The following is a 14,941-nucleotide window of genomic DNA, read 5'->3' as shown; positions in this document are numbered from 1 at the left end:
TTAAGGTAAAGTAGCCAGAAAAATCTATTCTAGTAGGAATGTGGGCTGTTTGTTGTGGTCCATACCTTCAAGCCCAGGAAACAAAGGCAAGCAGATCTCTGGGATCAAGGACAGCCCAGTACAGATCAAATTCCAAGTAGAGAAATCCTAAAGTCCAGGTATGGTGGCACATGCCTTTAATCCCATATTTCAGGAGTCAGAGCCATAGAGATCTCTGAATTCAAGGTCAATATACAGAGCAAGTTCCAGGACAGCCAAGATTAAATATGGAAGGAGTTGGAAAACTGAAAGCTGGTAATAATAGAACAGGAGGCCATGTTCTATGAGCCCCAGCAAGAGGCAGAACTCAGCAGTTTCAACCATGTGGTTCTGGCTTTACAATCCAAAATAGAAGGGAATACAGGGACAACTGATGCTGGTTAGCTGGAGCTAAGAAATTAGCAGTGATTAAGCAAAGACCAGCATCACCAAGGTGAAATCTGGGAGGTAATTTTTTTAGAGCACGAAGAGGCAATGTTCCAAAGATAGCCAAGGTTGAACCTTGGGCTGTAGATGGACTTGGTAATGTGGCAGAGTTATCCGCATGGTACTGGATTTGAGGCTTGGCACTGTGAGAGACCACAAAAGGCAATTTGTGAAAATGCAGTCTCAGTAGTTGTTGACAGCCCAGGACTAAAGTGGCTATGCAAAGAAATTGAGGCTTGGCATCAAGAAGAAAGGTTATTGATTAAGCCTAGTAACATCAGAAGACCCACGGAGGCAACAGTGGAACAGAGTAAACCAGACTCTGGAGTGCTACAGAGAGAAGACCTGGATGTGACCTAAGGAAGCCCTTTAGAGGAGCCCAGAAGACCAAGTGTGGATCCAGACAATGGAAAAAGAAGCTGTAATGTTGAAGTTGCCTTGGAGACCCGAGGATGTTTGAGATGTCAGAGCCATAGGTTACCTTCTGAGGAAAGCTGCTGTAAGAGGGTGGAACTACATACACAAAAAGAACTGTGCTGCAGTCAACAAAGCAGAAAGGGGTTGGAAATCTGAAATGCATTTTGACAACAGACCTGGACATGTAGAGGTTGGAGTTGTTCTAGATAGTTTTTGAACTTGCTGTGATGTTGGAGACAGTAAAGCTGCCTATTGATAATGATTTTATATGGGGTTACATTAAGAAACTATGTGAGTCTCAGAAGTGACATTGAACTTTAGACATTTAAACATTGATGAGACTGTGATAGTCTATGTAGATTTTTTTATTTTGGATATTTGCATAATGCTATGGCAAAGTGTGACTCATAGACACATAGACTCATGTATTTGAACAAGCCTATGAGGACCAGTGAGTTGAATGTGGTGATTTGAATATGTTTGGCCCAGGGAGTGGCACTATTTTGAAATCTGCTGGTTTTGGAGTAGGTGTGGCCTTGTATAATTTTTTTCACTGTGAGAGTGCACTTTGAGACCTTCCTCCTAGCTTTCTGGCAGTCAGCCTTCTCCTGTATGCCTTTGGAACAAGATGTAGAACTCTCAGCTCCTCTATCCCCACATCTGGCTGGATGTTGCCATGTTCCTGCCTTGGTGATAATGGACTTAACCTCTGAACCTGTAAGCCAGCCCCAATTAAAAGTTGCCTTTTATAAGAGTTACCTTGGTAATTGAGTCTGTTTACAGCAGTAAAACTCACACTAAGACACTAGTGTAGGACCTATCATGCAAGTAAAATATGAACTTATTTTCCTGGTCTTATGTTTATGATTTGAACTCTTACTTATATCAAATAACTTCTTCTCTCTATGTTTTTTCTCTTTGTAATCTCTGGAGGTTATGATCATGTCTTCAGTACTGCCAAAAAGCAGAATCAGTCAGGAGCACTGGTGAAATTCAAAACATAACAAATATTAGGTGAAAGATGGGATGTAAGCAAGCTGGAACCTCTTTTCTTTTCTCTGAAAAGAAACCACATCATTTATGGAAACATTTAAGTACATACAAGTCTGGAGTAAAAGCTGAATGTCTTAGCCTTTGTGTTATTGTCAGTGAAGGTTGCCAACTTGGAGTAGGAAGGCAATGCTATGCACTTTGGATGATAATGCCATTTGTGCCCTCTCTCTACTAGAAGGTAGTAGACAACTATTCACCTGTGTGTGAATACCACAAATGCTAAGATGGTTCCAAGGGGCTCTGGTGGCCCAAATATTGTATAGGAAATGTCAGCTTGTCAGAGTTGGTATTATTGATTCATAAGCCTTATCACTGCATTTAAACTCGTATTATCATTGATGCTGGCAAATTCCTTTACCAAATGGTTCATTTCACAAGCCACAAACATATTACTTTTAATATATAATATTCCAGCACTTCTTTAAATAGGCTGAAGTCCATGCAAAATAGGTCAATACACCAGGTATATCTGGTGCAGGATCTGCTTAACAATACTTAAGGTATTTAGATTTTACAGAAAGGCATGGCCCTGTGGAATTTAGAAGGGGAAGTTGCCTATGGAGGTGCAAGACAATCTATGCCTGAGGCTGTGGGAATGAAGATGGTATGCAATGTTTTGTTAAAATTATTTTTAAATTTGTTTTAAGCAATTAATCTTAATGGGGTTGTCTTAGTTAGGGTTTTACTGCTGTGAACAGATACCAGGACCAAGGCAAGTCTTATAAAAAGCAACATTTAATTGGGGCTGGCTTACAGGTTCAGAGGTTCAGTCCATTATCATCAAGGTTGGAGCATGGCAGTATCCAGGCAGGCATGGTGCAGGAGGAGCTGAGAGTTCTATGTCTTCATCCAAATGCTGCTAGTAGAAGACTGACTTCCAGGCAACTAGGGTGAGGATCTTATACCCACACCCACAGTGACACACCCATTCCAACCAGGTCACACCTATTCCAACAAGGCCACACCTTCAGATGGTGCCACTCCCTGGTCCAAGGATATACAAACCATCACAGGGGTTATTCTTAAAAGTGTTTTGCAAGTGGTTCTGGAAACAGTCTGAGGAAATTTGTTCAGGAACTGAATGGCTTATCATAGTTTTGAGACTGGTGTGATGGATTCATGGCAAAATAAGAGGTGATCCCACCATCTGAAGCTAATGAGAGAGTTACATTAACAGAGCTAATCATAAAAACATTATAACCTAGGTAGGAAGATTTTTGAAGGTACTAACAAGGGTATTCCAGAGCAGATGTTGTGTGCCTACAGCTAAGAACGGCAGTGTGGATATGGCACTGTAGGAGAAAGTTCTGCCGATCCCACTAGATAAACACAAATATCAATTTGTTCATTCTTAGTCAGTCATGAGTTTTTTCAATTGGAGTGTGCAAGCTTTTGTCTGACAGAAAAACTAGAAAGAAGATAGGGGCTGGGCTTTGTGACTATGGATAAGCCAACTATTGTAAATGGCACAAATAATTATATTGGAAATAACAGTGCAATGTGGCATAGAATTAATGAGTTATGACTCTGTGACAAGATCTAGACCAAGTAGTGTAGAAAAGACAGAGGCTGTGGTATTTTCCCATCTATAATCATTTTGGTAAATATCATCAGAATAATAAGTATGATATCTGTGTAATCTAGCTAGTCCTTGAAATATGTGGTAAAGAGGGAGACATTGTAAGTCACTGTATAACTTATGAAGAATACCCTGTTCAGGCATATTATCACCATAGCTATTCCTGGGAGGGTATAATTGGTGGTGGTAGGCAATGATCTCCCAAGCTGTCAAGAAAATGAATTTACATGATCTCTGGATATAATACCATGCATTAGAGTGTGGATAGTGTGCAGGCTAGCTGATTTCAGGGACTCATATGTGAAAGGTTATTCATGCACTATGAATCATGAGCTGTAGCTTGCAGGATAATGGAAGTGCTGATAGGTGCATTTAAGTAGGATTTGTTTTGGGGGAAGGCATAAAGAACCTTCTCAGGAGGTACATGTCTGAAAATGGACATAAGAATATACAGATGACACAGGTAAGTGATGTTCTGGTAATTCACCAGGCAAACTCACATGATCTACACATCTGTAGCTAAGCTAGAGAATGTTAAGAAGCATGTGCAGAGTGGGTGATGGAAAAAACACACCTTAGAAACCCAATTCTGGCACTGTGCAACCAGAGTTATGATAGTGGTTATAGAAATGGTGCTACAAATATGGCAGAGTAGTGCTGATCATCACCAGAAAAATCATTGCAGTATCTGGGACTCTAGAGCTAGACTTGGGCTAGTGGAGGTAATATAGATTGATATGCTTTGTTAGTACTCTCTATAGAAAATATGTGCAAGAGCTGTGTGATGGCTGCTAGGCCTGGAAGTAATGAGAAAATTCTGACAGACAATAACCTTGCCATTTACAAACAAAATCATTATCATCTGAGAACATCTAGAGATAGGACTGTGTGGATGCCCAATGTCAACAAACTTTTATCAACTTTACCAGGAAATGGCAGGATAGGCACTGTATAGCAGGAGATATGCCTGGCCATGTGAGAATGGCTCTGGTAGGAGAGATCCTCTCAAGATCACAAGACAAAAGCAGTACTCATTCATTACTCATTGAGTACATCCAGAAGTAGGCCAATATTGTGACCAAGGAAAGACAGGGGTTTTAGTTTGAGTCACAATGGCCCCATTATCAATATGATTTGACTGCTTTATCTTCAGTCTATGGAACTGTTGGGGATAACATATCTTTTTTGGAAGAGGTGGAATCACTGGGGAATGGCTTTCAGGTTTCTAAAGATCCCTATATTAATCAGTAAAGATTCATGAATAAAATATTGCCAAGGAGTAGCATGACCTATGGAAAATGTTTGAGGGCAAAAATTGGCTCTGGTGTTCAGAACGTATGAGGGATGGTATTGTTTAGACAACAAGAGGCTATGTTTCAACATGCAACCTCACATGCAATGGCAATAAATGGACTAAAGGGCTCAAGGGAAGAAACTAAGACCTGGCAACATGAGACACATTCATAATTTCTGAAGATATTTCAGGAAAGGTGATTGGAAAAAGAACAATCTCACTTGCTTTTCACACAAAAGTATAAGGGAGATGCCAGGAAACAGTATGAAAACCAAGGGCAAAAGCATGTCTATGGTGTACCTGGTAGATCTACTGAGACAATAATCTTCTGCAGCTGATCCCTTGGAAAACAAGAAGATTCTTAGTGAGTGGCATACATTGGACATTTAGATGCCTACAATGGTGTTGCTTGGTATTGCTTTGGTTTTATTATAACTGTGCCTTCATTCTTACTTCTTAATCTAAAATAGTATTTAACTTTATTCTACAGTAGCTGTGATGGTTTATATATGCTTGGCCCAGGGAGTGGCACTATCAGAACATATGGTCCTGTTAGAGTAGGTGTGGACTTGGTGGAGTATGTGTGTCACTGGGGGTATGGGCTTTAATACCCTCCTACTAGCTTCTTGGATTCAAATTTTCTGCTAGCAGCCTTCAGATGAAGATATAAAACTCTCAGCTCTTCCAGTACCATGTGTGCCTGGATGCTGTCATGTTTCTACCTTGATGATAATGGACTGAACCTCTGAACCTATAAGCCACCACCAATTAATTTTCCTTATAAGAGTTGCCTTGGTCATGGTGTCTATTCACAGCATTCAAATCGTTACTAAGACAAAAGTTGGTACCAGGGACTGGGGTATTGCTGTGACAATGCTTTTTTTTTTTTTTAAGAATGTGTATTTTAAGACTTTAGATTTGGAAGGCAGTGGAATGTTTTAAATGGGGCTTAATGAGCTATCCTATTAGGAATATGGAACTTTGTTACTAACGATTATTTGAATTGTGCAGACCTGGCCCAAAATCTTTTAGTGGGGAATTTCAATATATGATCTAGAGACTGTATTGTGGTATTTTGGTGAAGAATGTGGCTATTTTTTGCCCTTGTCTGAAAAGTCTGCTTGAGACTAAGGTGAGGAAACTCAAATTAATTCCATTGACAAAAGAAGTCTTAGAAACACCAAGCAAAGACTTTGTTCTCTGGTTAAGTCTCAGGAAGAATATTTTAAACCAGAAAAGCATGCTAAGAAAGGAAAAATATAAAGTATATGGTTTGAGTATTAAAGGGGCACCAGGAAGTGAAATGGAGTTACATCCTGTATTCAAGATTATTAAATTAAATTAAAGAAGTAGTTACCTTGGGGCAAGGTCTCATTCAGTTAAGTCTAGTTCCAGGCATTGTAGTGAAAGCTTTCAAACCCGGGAGGCAAAGACCAGCAGAATTCTGAGTTCAAATCCAACCAAATCAGAGGAAGTTCTAGGTAAACTTAAATCCAGGTTGAGTGGACCACACCTTTAATCCCAGTGCTTAGGAGACAGGCATGCAGATCTCTGAATTCACAGTCAGTCTACAGAGCAAAATCCATGATAGCCAAGCTAGAATGACTTGGAAAGAAGTTAAGGAGTTGGAAAACATAAAGCTGGTGATAATGTAATAGAACAAAGGAACCATGTTTCAGCCCCAGCAAGCAGCAGAAATTGGCAGCTTTGGCCACATGGCTCTGGCTTAAGAATGAAGAATAGAAGGGACTATTGGGACAATTGGTGCTGGTCAGATGGATCTAAGAAATTAGTGATGATTAAGAAAAGACTGGCATCATTGAAATGAAGTGTTCTAGTGTTTTTGTGAGAGCACAAAGAAGCTATGCTCTAGAGATATCCAAGGTTATACTTTATGCTAAAGCTGTACTTAGTAATGTTTAAGACTCACCCAGGTGGTACTGGCTTTGAAAACATTAAGGGCCATGAAGATCAGCTGAGCCTTGGCACTGAGAGGTCATGAAGTCAGTTGGGGAAGTTGCAGTTGGTAGCCCACGATTGAAGGGGTCATGCAAAGAAGTTGAAACTTAGCACCATAAAGAGAACATATGAGAGGCTATTGGTGCAGCCTAGTTGCAGCAGAAGACCCCATAGCATTGGATATGCCAGTACCATGAGATGATGATCAAGAACAGCAGCAGTGGAGTGAATCAACCAGAGCTTAGAGTGCTACAAAGTGCAGGGCTGGAGAAGTAATGCCAGCCCTTTGGAGAATTACAGAAGATCATGTGTGGATCCCAGATATTGGAACAAGCAACTGTAATGTTCAAGTATCCTTGGATACCCTAAGATGCTCAAGATGCCAGAGCCATGGACTGAGGAAAGCTGTTAACATGGAGTGTAACCAGCCCAAGAGAAAGAAATTTGTTTCAGTCAACAAAGATGAATAAGGATTTGGAGACCTGAAGATCACTTCAACATCAGACATGGAGATGCAGTTTGGAGTTTGCCCAAGTATTTTTCTGTCTTGCTTTGGGGAATTACAGTTAAGTGATGGGATGAATGTCAGAAGAGACTTTGAAGTTTGGACTTTTAACATTGTTGAGACTGCTATAGACTAACAGGACTTTGAATTTGGACTAAATATATTTTTCATACTATGTTTAGGTATGGCACCCATATACTCATACATTTGAAGAAACCTATGGGAGCCAGGGAGTGGAATGTGATGGTTTATATATGCTTGACCCAGGGAGGGGCAATATTAGAAGTTGTGGCCTTGTTGAAATAGGTGTGGCCTTCTTGGAGTAGGTGTGTCACTGTGGGAGTGGGCTTTAAGACCCTTATCCTAGCTGACTGGAAGCCAATATTCTTCTAACAGCCTTCACACAAAGATGTAGTGCTCTCAGCTCTTCCTGTACCATGCATGCCTAGATACTGCTATGTTCCTGCCTTGATGATAATGGACTGAACCTCTGAATCTATAAGCCAGCAACAATTAAATGTTGTCCCTATAAGAGTTACCTTGGTCATGGTGTCTGTTCACATCAATAAGACCCTAATTAAGACAGTATTCCACAGGTGAAAGACTGGCATTTAAATAACTTTAATTATTTCAAATTTTTGCAGTTTTAAAGACTAGGCTGCCTTTTGTTTTACATATCGTTTACATCATGAGAATAACAGAAAAGTTACAGGGTGAATTAGAAAAGAAAACTTACAAAAAACTTAGTAGTGACATACTTGTATCAAGTTGAAAATTGATCATGTAGGTTGATCAATACTACCTAATACTCACACTACTGAGGGACCCCACCTAGCCTAGCAGTTACCTAATCTATCCATATTTGAGCCTCATCATCTTTCTGATCTGCAAATTCACCTAAGCTCAAGGCAGATCAACATGCCTTCCCAAAGAACCAAAAACCAGCCTGTCTCCCAGGTGGGCTGCCCTAACCAGAAACACAGGCATGCATGGACACAGGGATACAGGAAGCTTGCTCTAACCAGGGACACAGGAGTCCTGGCCTAGACAGAGTTAGCACTTCCTGCTTCCCAGGAGGCCTGCTCTAATTCAGGTCATACAGATTGGACTGCCTCCAAAGAGGCCTACTCCAGTTTGAGACACCCAGGCCAATTAACACCAGAGATAACTAGAGGATGAAAGGAAACCCAAGAACATAAGCAACAGAATCCAATGTTTGGTACCCTCAGAACATAGTTCTCCTACCACAATAAGCCCTGGCTACACTAATACACATGAAGAACAAGACTCTGACCTAAAATCCCATCTGATTAAGTGATAGAGGGATTTAAGTAGGATATAAATAACTATCTTAAATAAATACAGGAAAATACAGGCAAATAGAAACCTTTAAAAAAGAAACAAATAAATCCCTTAAAGAAATACAGGAAAATACCAACAGGTGAAGGAGCTGAGCATAATGATCCAAGAACTAAAATTGAAAATAGAAACAATTAAGAAATAACAGCTAGAAGCATCCCTGGAGATAGATACCTAAGAAAGAGATCAGGAGCTACAGATGCAAGCATCACCAACATGATGGAAGACATGGTAGAGAGACTTCCAGGCATAGAAGTTACCATAGAAGATAGTGATACATCAGTAAGAGAAAATAAAAAGTGGAGACGGTTCCTCACCCAAAACTTCCAAGAAATTGGAATACAATGAAAAGACCAAACCAAAGAATAATAGGAATAGAAGAGATTGAAGATTCCCAGTTCAAAGGGCCAGAAAATATTTTCAGCAAAATCATAGAAGAAAGACTTTCCCAACCTAAAGAAAGTGATGGCCATAGACATACAAGAAGTCTACAGAATACCAACTGGATTAGACCAGAAAAGGAAATCCTCCAGTCATATAATAATCAAAACACTAAATGTACAGAATAAAGAAAATATTTAAAACTGTAAGGGAAAAATGCCAAGTAACATATCAGACCTATCATAATTACTCCAGACTTCTCAAGAGAGACACTAAAATTCAGAATGTCATACCGACCCCAAGATACCACTCAAGAACACAAACAATAATACGAGGGTGAGACCCTGCCCTGAAATTACCATTTCTACCGTATGAGGGCCTATGCTTGCTGTGTCCCAGGGTGACCTTGAACTCAGGAGCCTGCTGGCATTTGTATGTGTCTGCCTCTGTCAAGCTGGCTCTTTAATGAATCTGTCTTTGTCCCTTTATATTTGTGGAAACCACTCACAATTTATATTGCATCCTTATATTTTACATAGTTGAGAAATTATATATATTTTATCTTATATATCTAGAGCTCTTTCCCAAAGAATTAAGGCCTGTCCTGAAGGTCCCAGCATTTACTATTTTGCTGATGCTTTAGCAAAACCTTTACCTCCTGGACTCCTGATGTTTCTAATTCTCCTGGAGTCATTAATATTAACAGGGAGGCCATTCCTATGATGAATGTGCAAATATGTACAGAGAAATAATATCCATAATATATAAAGAACTAAAGAAGTTAGATTCCCAACGAATTTATGAAATTCTTGAGCAAATGTATGTATCTGGATGATATCATCCTTAGTGAGGTAACCCAATCACAGAAGAAAGAAGTCATTAGATATGTACTCACTGATAAGTGGATATTAGACCAGAAACTGAATACCTAAGATACAGTTTGCAAATCACAAGAAAATCAAGAAGAGGGAAGACCAACATGTGAATACTTAATTCCTTTTTAGAATAGGGAACAAAATACCCATGAAAGGAGTTACAGAGACAAAGTTTGGAGCTAAGATGAAAGGAAAAACCATCCAGAGACTGCCCCACCCGGGAATCCATCCCATAATCAGCCACCAAACCCAGACATTATTGCATATGCCAGAAAGATTTTGCTGAAGGGACCCTGGTATAGCTGTCTCATATGAGGCTATGCCAGTGCCTGGCAAATACAGAAGTGGATGCTCAGAGTTATCTATAGGATGGAACAGAGGGCCCCCAATGGAGAAGCTAGAGAAAGCACCCAAGGAGCTGAAGGGATCTGCAACCCTATAGGTGGAACAACAATATGAACTAACCAGTACCCCCAGAGCTCATGTCTCTAGCTGCATATGTAGCAGAAGATGACCTAGTCGGCCATCATTGGGAAGAGAGGCCCCTTGGTATTGCAAACTTTATATGCCCCAGAACAGGGGAATACCAGGGCCAAGAAGTGAGAGTGAGAGGGTAGGGGAGCAGTACGTGGGGAGGGTATAAAGAACTTTCTGGATAGCATTTGAAATGTAAATAAAGAAAATATATAATAAAAAAATGAGAAAAAAAAGAAGTTAGATTCCAAAAATCCAAATAACAATTTAAAATGGGGTACAGAAGTAAACAGAGAATTCTCAATGGAGGAATCTTGAATGACAGGAAGCACTTAAATATGGACCATATCTTATACATCTGAAAAACACAAATCATAATTGACACTGAGATTCTACCTTACACCAATTAGAATGGTTAGGATCACAAAATTCAAGCGACTGCACCTGCTGACAATGATCTGGAGAAAGAGATACAGTCCTCCATTGAATGTGTGATTGCAAACTGTACAACAGCTGGGAATTCAATCTGGTGGTTCCGCAGGAAATTGAAAATATTACTAATAGAAGACACAGTTATATAGCCACTGAGCATATACTCAAAAGATGCTCCACAATACCACAAGGACACATGTTCCACTATGTTCATAGCAGCATTATTCATAATTGCTAGAAAACAAACAATCATAGATGTCCTTCAACATAAAAATGAATAAAAATATGGTTCATTTACATAATTAAATACTATTCAGCTATTAAAAACAAGGACATTATAAATTTTTCAGGCAAATGGATGGAACTAGAAAATATCATGCTGAGGTCAGTAACCCAGGCCAAAAGTGACATGCATGGTATATACTCACTGATAAATGTATATTAGCCAAAATGTACAGAATACCCATGATACAAGCACTAATCTTAAAAAATATGACAAACAGCAAGACTCACATGAGGATGTTTCAATCCCAATTAGAAGGCAGAACAATATAATCATGGGAGGTAGAGGGAGGGAGATGCATGGATGGGAGAGAGGAAGAATAGGGGAAGAGGGGCCAGGATCAGGTATGCAGGGGAGCACCTCAAAGGGCCAGGAGGTTGAATATAAATATGCATCTGCAAGGGGCGATAGCAGGGTTAACATATAGATAGTCCCAGACATATGGGATTGGAGAGGTTTCCAGGACTAAATAGTGTATGAGATCTTTGTGCTCCATTTACAGTGACTATTTTGTGTTCACAAATTCTTTTGTGTCTGTGCCTGGACTTTATATTTGTTCATTATCATCTTCAGATTAACCAGTGTGAAAGAGTATATCTACAAGCTGAATGGCCTCCTTATCAGTTTTCATGTTTGAAATACTTATTGCAGGCAGTTTATGCTGGTGACTGTGGGAATTTGATAACGATGTTATGAAGTTTGAGTTCTTTGGACTGTGCAAAGTGTATTATCCTCAACAGTTTAACATCTCTGGGACACCAACCAAGATACACTCCTATTGAGTCAATTTGGAAAAATTCACCTGAATTTTAGTGTGCACAGAACCTGATATTAAGGACCATTTTGATGAAGCCTGTGGTTCTGGTTTTCAGTGCAATGGTCATTAAGTTCAACTGCATGAAAGAACCTCCTGTGTATATGTATATATGTTACTACAAGAACTCTACCTCAATTTAATCCGTTAGTAGCATTTTTACATTTATTTTTGTGACCTGGAACTACATGGTAGATCTTAATGGCTAAATGACTTTTGATTTTCCACCTAATTTTCCTCTTTTGGAAAAAGATCTACCTGAAAACCCAACTATACCACTTATGGGAATATACCCAAAGATAGCCCACCATGCCACAGGGGCATGTGTTCCACTGTGTTCATTGTGGCCTTACTTTTGATAACCAGAAGATGGAAACAACCTAGATGTCCCACAACAGAAGAATGGATACAGACAATGCATTTTTTTTTATTTATACAACAGAATACTACTCAGCTATTAAGAATTAGGGTATGGGGGACTTTTGGGATAGCATTGGAAATGAAAATGAGGAAAATATGTAATAAAAATAAAAAATAATAAAAAAAAAAGAATGAGGACATCGGGCTCTGACAGCAGAAAAAGGTGAGAATGCCACCTTGTATCCCTGGTCACTCAGAGACCAGTCTGCACAGGAAAGCCCATGGGCTGGAGAAGCAACATAGCTTCTGGGACAGGGCCCCTTTTGGGCCTTCAGCTTCAGCCAGGAGACAGAACTGAGCTCCAGACCTCTGTGTACTTTCCCCGCCAGAGGAAAGCTGGCCTCCAGAGAAGTCTCTGACAGTGGGAGCAGGTGAGAGCACCATCTTGTATCCCCGGTCCCTCAAAGACCAGTCTGTGCAGGAGAGCTTGCAGACTACAGAACCAACATAGCTTCTGGGACAGGGTCCCTTTTGGGACTTCATCTTCAGCCAGGAGGTCGACCTGAGCTACAGAGATCTGTGCACCTTCGCTGAAAGAGGAGAGCTTGCCTTCAGAGAATACTCTGGCCACTGAGACTCAGGAGAGTGTTGGATTCCCAGGAGTGCTGACAGAGACTAACAGAATTACAAGAGGAACAAGCTTCAGACAGAGACAGCTATAACAACTAACGCCAGAGATTAACAGATGGTGAAAGGCTAACATAAGAATCTTACTAACAGAAACCAAGACCACTCAGCATCATCAGAAAACAGCACTCCCATGACAGGTAGTCCTGGACACCCCAAGACACCTGAAAAGCAAGATTCAGAGTTAAAATCATATGTCAGGATGCTGGTAGAAGATTTTAAGAAGGACATTAATAACTCACCAAAAGAAATAAAAGAGAACATGGCTAAACAGGTATAAGGCCTTAAAGAAGAAGCAAAGAAATCCCATGAAAATTACAGTAAAACACTGTTAAACAGGCAGAATTCCTTAAAGAAGAAACACAAAAATTCCTTAAAGAATTAAAGGAAAACAAAACCATACAGGAGATGGAATTGAACAAATCCATGCAAGATGTAAAAATGGAAGTAGACACAATAAAGAAAACGCAAAGGAAGACAGCTCTGGAGATAGAAACCCTAGGAAAGAAATCAGGAACCATAGATGCAAGCATCAGCAACAGAATACAAGAGATGGAAGAGAAAATTTCTGATGCAAAAGATTTCAAAAAGAACATGGAGACAACATTCACAGAAAAGGCAAAATGCAAAAAGATCCTAACCCAAAACTTCCAGGAAATCAAGGATACAATAAGAAGACGAAACCTAAGGATGATAGGTAGAGATGAGAACAAAGATTTTCAACTAGAAGGGCCAGTAAATGTCTTCAACAAAATTATTGAAGAAACTTCCCTAACCTAAAGAAAGAGATGTCCATGAACATACAAGAATCCTACAGAACTCCAAATAGACTAGACCAGAACAGAAATTCCTCCCGACACATAATAATCAGAAAAACAAATGCAGTAAATAAATATGTAATATTAAAAACAGCAAGGGGAAAATATCAACTAACATAGAAAGACAGACCTATTAGAATAACACTAGACTTTTCTCCAGGGAATATGAATGTCAGAAGATCCTGGACAGATGTTATACAGATCCTAAGAGAACACAAGTGCCAGCCAGAGCTAATATACCCAGCAAAACTCTCAATTACCATAGGAGGAGAAAACAAAGTATACCATGACAAAAACAAATTTACACAATATCTTTCCAGGAATCCAGCCCTTCAAAGGATAATACAGGGAAAACACCAACAGAAGGATGGAAACTATGCTCTACAAGAAGCAAGAAAATAATCCTTCAACAAACCTAAAAGAAAAGAGCCTCAAGAAAAGAATCTCACTCTAACAACAAAAATAACAGGAGGAAACAATTACTTTTCCTTAATATCTCTTAATATCAGTGGACCCAATTCCCCAAATAAAAAGACATAGACTAGCAGACTGGCTACACAAACAGGACCCAACATTTTGCTGCTTATAGGAAACCCACTTCAGGGAAAAAGACAGTACAGAGTGAAAGACGGGAAAACAATTTTCCAAGCAAATAATCTGAAGAAAAAAGCTGGAGTAACCATTCTAATATCGAATAAAATTGACTTCCAAACAGGAGTTTTTAAAAAAGACAAGGAGGGGCACTTCATATTCATCAAAGGTAAAATCTTTGAAGATGAACTCTCAATTCTGAATATCTATGCTACAACTGCAAGGGCAGCGACATTCATTAAAGAAACTTTAGTAAACTCAAAGCACACATTGCACCTCACACAATAATAGTGTTAGACTTCAACAACCCACTCTCATCAATGGACAGATCCTGGAAAGAGAAACTAAACAGAGACACATGGAAACTAACAGAAATAATGAAACAAATGAATTTAACAGATATCTACAGAACATTTTATCATAAAACAAAAGGATTTACATTCTTCTCAGCACCTCATGGTAGCTTCTCAAATATTGATCATATAATTGGTCATAAAACCGGCATCAACAGATATAAAAATATGAAAATTATCACATGCCTCCTATCAGATAACCATGGACTAAGGCTGGTGTTCAATAAAAGCATAAATAATAG

The 14,941-nt window shown here is 39.4% G+C and overlaps 1 pseudogene; it reads left to right on the top strand.

The window, feature by feature from the left end:
* The first annotated feature begins 3,938 nt into the window (after positions 1-3,938).
* LOC147004487 (uncharacterized) lies at positions 3,939-12,669 on the top strand (annotated as a pseudogene).
* The last annotated feature ends 2,272 nt before the right edge of the window (positions 12,670-14,941 follow it).

Source organism: Mus caroli, unplaced genomic scaffold (genome assembly GCF_978045245.1).
Source record: "Mus caroli unplaced genomic scaffold, Mus_caroli_1 scaffold_5, whole genome shotgun sequence".
Classification (NCBI taxonomy): Eukaryota; Metazoa; Chordata; class Mammalia; order Rodentia; family Muridae; genus Mus; species Mus caroli.
The sequence above is the reverse complement of the archived record's forward strand: the minus strand, read 5'-3'. Positions and strand labels throughout refer to the sequence as shown.